Source organism: Camellia sinensis, chromosome 5 (genome assembly GCF_055761805.1).
Source record: "Camellia sinensis isolate YWXY chromosome 5, ASM5576180v1, whole genome shotgun sequence".
NCBI lineage: Eukaryota > Viridiplantae > Streptophyta > Magnoliopsida > Ericales > Theaceae > Camellia > Camellia sinensis.
The window spans coordinates 195,885,586-195,891,585 of NC_138965.1; the positions used below are offsets into that span (position 1 = coordinate 195,885,586).

The window sequence follows — 6,000 nt, forward strand, 5'->3', positions numbered from 1 at the left end:
AATGATTCAGTGTATTACAGTAGTATGGGCCTTATGCTGTACTCAATCTCTTCTTTGCAGCCTGTAGAATATCTTTCTTATTATCTAGGCCCTTCGAACCTCTATGTGCTCTTCTTTGCCCATACTCCTGCTTTGTGCTATTAAGTTTCACTCATCTTTGTCATCATCTTCATTGTAGTTGACAGGCAGAGGCACTAACTTAAAAGCACGATACTTGCCGACATTATTTAGATGTTCATTCTCCAACCTGATCAACAAATCAAATAAGAACAATAACCATAAAAATAGTAAATTAGATAATCAATGAAATCGTGGCAATATCTTGAAAAATACCTAAAGAAATTCTATATGCCATGGCGAATGATCTCTAGGACAGCTACAATTGCAGCTATGGTTTGTTTATGCAAGAAAGGAACCTGATGGAACACTATTTATAGCCAAACGAATCTCAGCAAAACATTCAAAACTTGCATAATTTTTCATGAAATTCATTAGTAATTTTGAGATTGAACCATATGGTAAATCCTAGAACTTATTGTTTCTTTCTCACCATGGTTGCAAAATAGACACTCTTATGTGGGACTAGGAGCTTGTCTCTCAACCAACGATTCTTCGACTTTCTTTGAAGGAGACCCCAGTCCAAGATTAGGTCCCAATAGGTACCAAAAACCACAACGATCACAGAGGTAATCCATGCCAATATATTCCAACTAACCCCTTTGTTAAGAGAGTAAGTTGTCCTTATACAAAGAGCTACTATGGTTATGAAATATTTCGCTCCATTGAGTCCTTGCATACCATCTCTTTCTTCATAAAAGCGTCGAAGGCACTGAGAAAAAGAAAATGAGCTATTTCAAGTGTCTAATTATAAGATTGGCAGCTTCAAAAAAACATTCTTTGATTCTTTGTTCTGAACTTGGACATAAATTTTCAGCCAAGTTTGAGTAGAGTTTAAAGCCATGCATTGAATTAAATTAATTGCATTCCTTACAATGAGTCTGTTTGGTATTTTATTTATTTATGTATTTATGTATTTATTATTATTATTATTATTTTTGGTAAACTGAAAGTTGATAATTAGAAGAAAAAAAATGAAAAGCATCATTTCTCTAACTTTAAATAATTACTCTTTTTTTTTTTTTTTAAAGACTCATAAGCTGTAAGCAAATGTTGTACAATTTGAGTCTAAATACAATGCTACAAACAATGTTTCTTTCCCCCTCTCCCCCAAAACAAGAACACAAAAACTCCAAAGAATAATGGGTACTACTAAACCTAGGTAATAGCCTTTAAAACCGGTAAATCTTGCGAACAAACCCTTGAATTGGAAGAAACCAAACAAGGACTTACCTGAAGGAGACGAGACATGTATGGAATTGTGACAATAATGAAATAGAATGTGTTGTAGACACCACTATCCATACAAGTATTTTGCCTGTGTTTGTAGTCTCCCAAAAAATAGTAACAAAAATAGAACTGTAGGCTTCTAAATGCTTACACCTGTAACAACACAATAATCAACACTTCTAATTATTTCCAAAAAATAAAAAATAAATAAAAAATTGGAACTTAACCTAACAGAAATCCTATCTACTCACCTAGCTTTTTAGCTGATCTGCCAGGAAAAAAATTAGGAAGTTTCACCTGTGTGGAAAAGAAAATCTTATATAAGTAAACTGTTTAAATTGTCGAACCTTTTCGTTATCGGATCACATTATCAATCAAAAAGAAACAAACAAAATTAATAACCAGAAAACATTAGAGACTAAAGACAAATGACAAATATCCTGTAGATATAATCCATTTGTAGCAAAATCGAGCAGAAACACAATCAATGAGTAACATTTAGTAACAAAATCCAAATAGGCATAATGAAAATCACAATAGAACAGAAGGCAGTGATAATATCAACAACAAAGCCCAATATCCCAAAACCCATTAGAGCACCAAACCAAAGATCCAAGAGAATGATAGAATATAATCACATTGAATACAGAAAGGCCTCAACCATTCCCATGAGAAACCCAACAGGTAAAACCCACTGTGAAAGTGTGTGAACAAGTGGAGAACAACAACTAAACACAGAGGCGAAGATACCTCACCAAATACCTCAATCAGTCGGAAAAAAACAATACAAAATAAAAAAAAAACAAAATAAATAAAAAACAAAGAGACAGAAAGAGACAAACCAGAGATGGAAGAAGAGCACACAAAAGCAAGGAAAGTCACGCACAAAAGGCAATCCAAATCGCAAGAGGAAGGAAAGACACCATAGACGAAGCCCTAGGAGAGAGGATGAGATTTTGGGGAAAAATGAAGTGGAGTGTCGAGGGTTGGGTTTTTAAAGCAAACCAGTCCGCTCGAGCAAGAGTTTACATGCTCGAGCGAGAACCTGGACACCTGTGGCTATGCTCGAGCAAGGAATCACGCGCTCGAACGCCAAAAACACCCTCTCAGAAGTTTGTCGCTTCTGCAAAAGTACTGGAAGAGTGACATTTCCGCTCGAGCACCACTCTCTTCAATTGAACGGGGTCAAAAAAAAAAAAAAAAAAACAACAACAACAATGAAAAATGCACCCTTCTGAGTAGATTAAAAACCAACTCACCCTGTAAAGTGGGACCTGAAATAAACAGAGGTGAGCGCAATAGCAAAAATGTGACACTAAGATGAGATAATCCACAAATCATGAAGCTGCTAACCTACACTTTGACAATATAGAACACAATATCATGAGCAAATCAGATAAACATTGATCAATGGGCATAAGCCACATGAGAATACACAACTCACAGACAATCATGAGAGCTCATATAATGAATGTGTTTATGTGCAATCCTTGAGAGACCATAGAGCTAGAGTTAATCCTCGTAGTGATTGGATGGCTGGACCTCCGGCAAGAGTAACTAAACATCACTGAGAAAACTCAAACCACTAGGAATCAAGGGATATTTGTTGAGTAAACGCGGAGGCTCCCCCTCAATCAATGAGTCCATTTTTTTTTTTTTTTAAATTGTTGACTTTTCTTACTTGCTGGCCACTCATTGGTGGCATGCACGCTCAAGAGTATGGAGACCAAACCAAAGAAGCATGAAATCAATAAGGATGGCCTGGTCGGTGCCTTTGAGGTAGCCTTTTCCTAATGCCCGGTCTTTAATGAATTGAGAGAGGAACTGTGGAACTGAAAAATGATGGTAGATGGTTAAGAGACTGAATGAGCTATGAACAAAGAAGAATGAAATCTTGCAAGTAGTATGAGAGTGTTCATATGAATTTAAATGCAGAGATGGCATGAATCAATGACAATAAAATTATAGCATCCAAGCATACATAAAACCAATCACTCTCCCCCATTCAAGTAACAGGTAACACCCTAGTGACTGAGCACTGCACCCAAGGTCTTTCTAAGGAACTCAAACTTAAGAAGATCAAGGGGTTTTGTAAAAATATTAGCTTTTTGATGCTCAGTGGGTACATGTTCAAGAACAACATGGCCCTTTTCCATTAACTCTTGAATGAAATGATGACGAATGTCAATTTGTTTGGTGTGAGAGTGTTGGACATGATTTTTAGAAATGTTAATGGCACTTATATTATCCTAGAAAAGGGTGAGAGTGTTCTGGTCTATATCATAATCATGAAACATCTGCTTCATCCACAACATTTGTGCATAACAACTCCTTGCAGCAATGTACTCAGCTTCAATGGTCGAAAGAGAGATGGCATTTTACTTTTTGCTATGCCAAGCAATCATTCCCAAGGTAAAAACACCCCCCGGATGTACTCTTCTTATCATTAGCACACCCTACCTAGTCGACATAAAAAAAAAAAACTAGTGATTTCAGCTGTAGTGTCGGTCGAGAACCAAATCCCATAACCCAATGTTTCATTAACATACTTAATGATGTGTTTGACTGCAAGAAGATGAGACTCTTTAGGATAGGCTTGGTAATGGGCACAAACACCTACACTAAAAGCAATGTGAGGACGACTAGCTGTGCGGTACAAGAGACTCCCTATCATACTCCTATAAAGGGTAGGATCAACATCAGTACTAAAGGAATCTTTGGAAAGGTGAAGATTGGTGCTCATAGGAGTGCGAGCATGTTTAGCCGACCTGAGACCGAACTTTGACACAAGGTTTTTGGCATACTTAGTTTGAGAAACAAACATAGCCGAAGGAGACTGTTTAATTTGAAGACCTAAGAAATAAGACAACTCTCTCATCATGCTCATCTCAAACTCATGTGTCATGCAATCCGAAAAATATTTCACAAGATGATCAGCAGTGGATCCAAACACAATATTATCAACATAAATCTGAGCAACAAGTATATGAGATTTAGTATGTTTCACAAATAAAGTCTTGTCCACACTACCCTTTTGAAAATTATTATCAAGAAGAAAGGTAGTAAGTCTATCATACCAAGCCCGAGGAGCTTGTTTCAATCCATACAAAGCCTTGTCTAACTTGTAGACATGGTTTGGACATTTTGGGTCCTTAAACCCTTTTGATTGCTCAACATAAGCCTCTTCTTTCAAGTACCCATTCAGAAAGGCACTTTTCACATCCATTTGAAACAATTTGAACCTAAGAAAACATACAACACCAAGTAAAATACGAATAGATTTGAGATGTGCAACTGGGGCAAATGTCTCATCACAGTCAACACCCTCTACTTGAGTATAGCCTTGAGCAACCAACCTAACTTTATTTCTAACCACAGTACCATTCTCATCAGATTTATTCTTAAAGATCTACTTGGTACCTATCACATTCATGTCTCTAGGTCTGGGGACAAGAGTCCAAACTCTGTTACATTCAAATTGACCTAACTCTTCATGCATAACATTGACCCAACTATCATCTAGTAAGGCCTCTTTTATGTTCTTAGGTTCAATTAATGAAACATAACACATATGAGATACCTTTTCCCGAATTTGTCTTCGAGTTGTCATTCGATTTGAGACATTTCCAATCACTTGTTAAGTCAGATGATTCAGTTTTACCCTTGTTGATGTTTTGAATTATGGGCTTGTAGTGATAGGAACATCAGAAGTGGTGTCTCTTGGTGCACTCTTTGGACTCGAACTTACCTTAGAAGTTGGTACTGGCTCACTTTCTTAGGTTTGGACATCTGCTTCTCCTTGACTTTGTTGTTCAGTATCCTAGATTGGAGACTCACCATTTTCTTCCTCATTTATCGCTGAAGTAGGAGAACCTGTGTCATCTATAACCACATTGATCGATTCCATTAAAGACAAAGTACGCAGGTTATAGACACGAAAAGTCTACTAGTGGTTGAATACCTTAGAAAAATGCCTTCATCGCTTCGAGAGTCAAATTTGCCCAAGGGCTCTCTATCTTTGAAAATGTAACATTTACTCCCAAATTTTTTGAAGTATTTTACATTAGGTTTCAATCCCTTCTATAATTCATATGGAGTTTGTAAAGTGCTGGGCCTTAAATACATACGATTCACAACATAAACGACGATATTTAAGGCTTCAGCCCAAAACCTTGGAGGAACTTTCTTGCTAAGGAGCATGATCCTAGCCATTTCGTGAACAACTTTGTTTTTCCTCTCAACAACTCTATTTTGCTGTGGAGTAATAGGAGTAGAAGACTCATGCTTGATCCCATGCATATCATAAAAATTTGAAAACGAACTATTTTCAAACTCACGACTATGATCAGCTCGGATTCTTATGACGCCCAATAGAAACACCTTGTTCATTTTGGATTCTAAGGACTAAGGCCTGGAAAGCATCAAACGTATCAGATTTTCTCTTAAAAAATTATGAAAAACAAGTATAGTCATCCACAGTTAAAAAGATGTATCGCTTACCTCCAATGTTTTCAGTGCAAGTGAGTCCCAAAACATCCATATGAACAAGTTCAAGAGGATGTTTCGTTGTGAAGCTGTTTACCTTTTTATGAGGGGCACAAGTTTGCTTCCCAAGTTGACATGGCCCACACATATGGTTCACATTCTTACCCA

General features: G+C 37.0%; 1 pseudogene across 1 annotated transcript; it reads right to left on the bottom strand.

Moving 5' to 3' along the window:
* Window positions 1–18: 18 nt before the first annotated feature.
* On the bottom strand, window positions 19–5,199 carry LOC145791993 (phosphate transporter PHO1 homolog 3-like; annotated as a pseudogene). Its single transcript, XR_014331224.1, has 6 exons — window positions 5,096–5,199; window positions 1,599–1,626; window positions 1,351–1,500; window positions 551–829; window positions 334–467; window positions 19–247 (listed from the first exon to the last, which is right to left on the bottom strand). The product of XR_014331224.1 is annotated as a phosphate transporter PHO1 homolog 3-like (transcript).
* Between the last annotated feature and the right edge of the window lie 801 nt (window positions 5,200–6,000).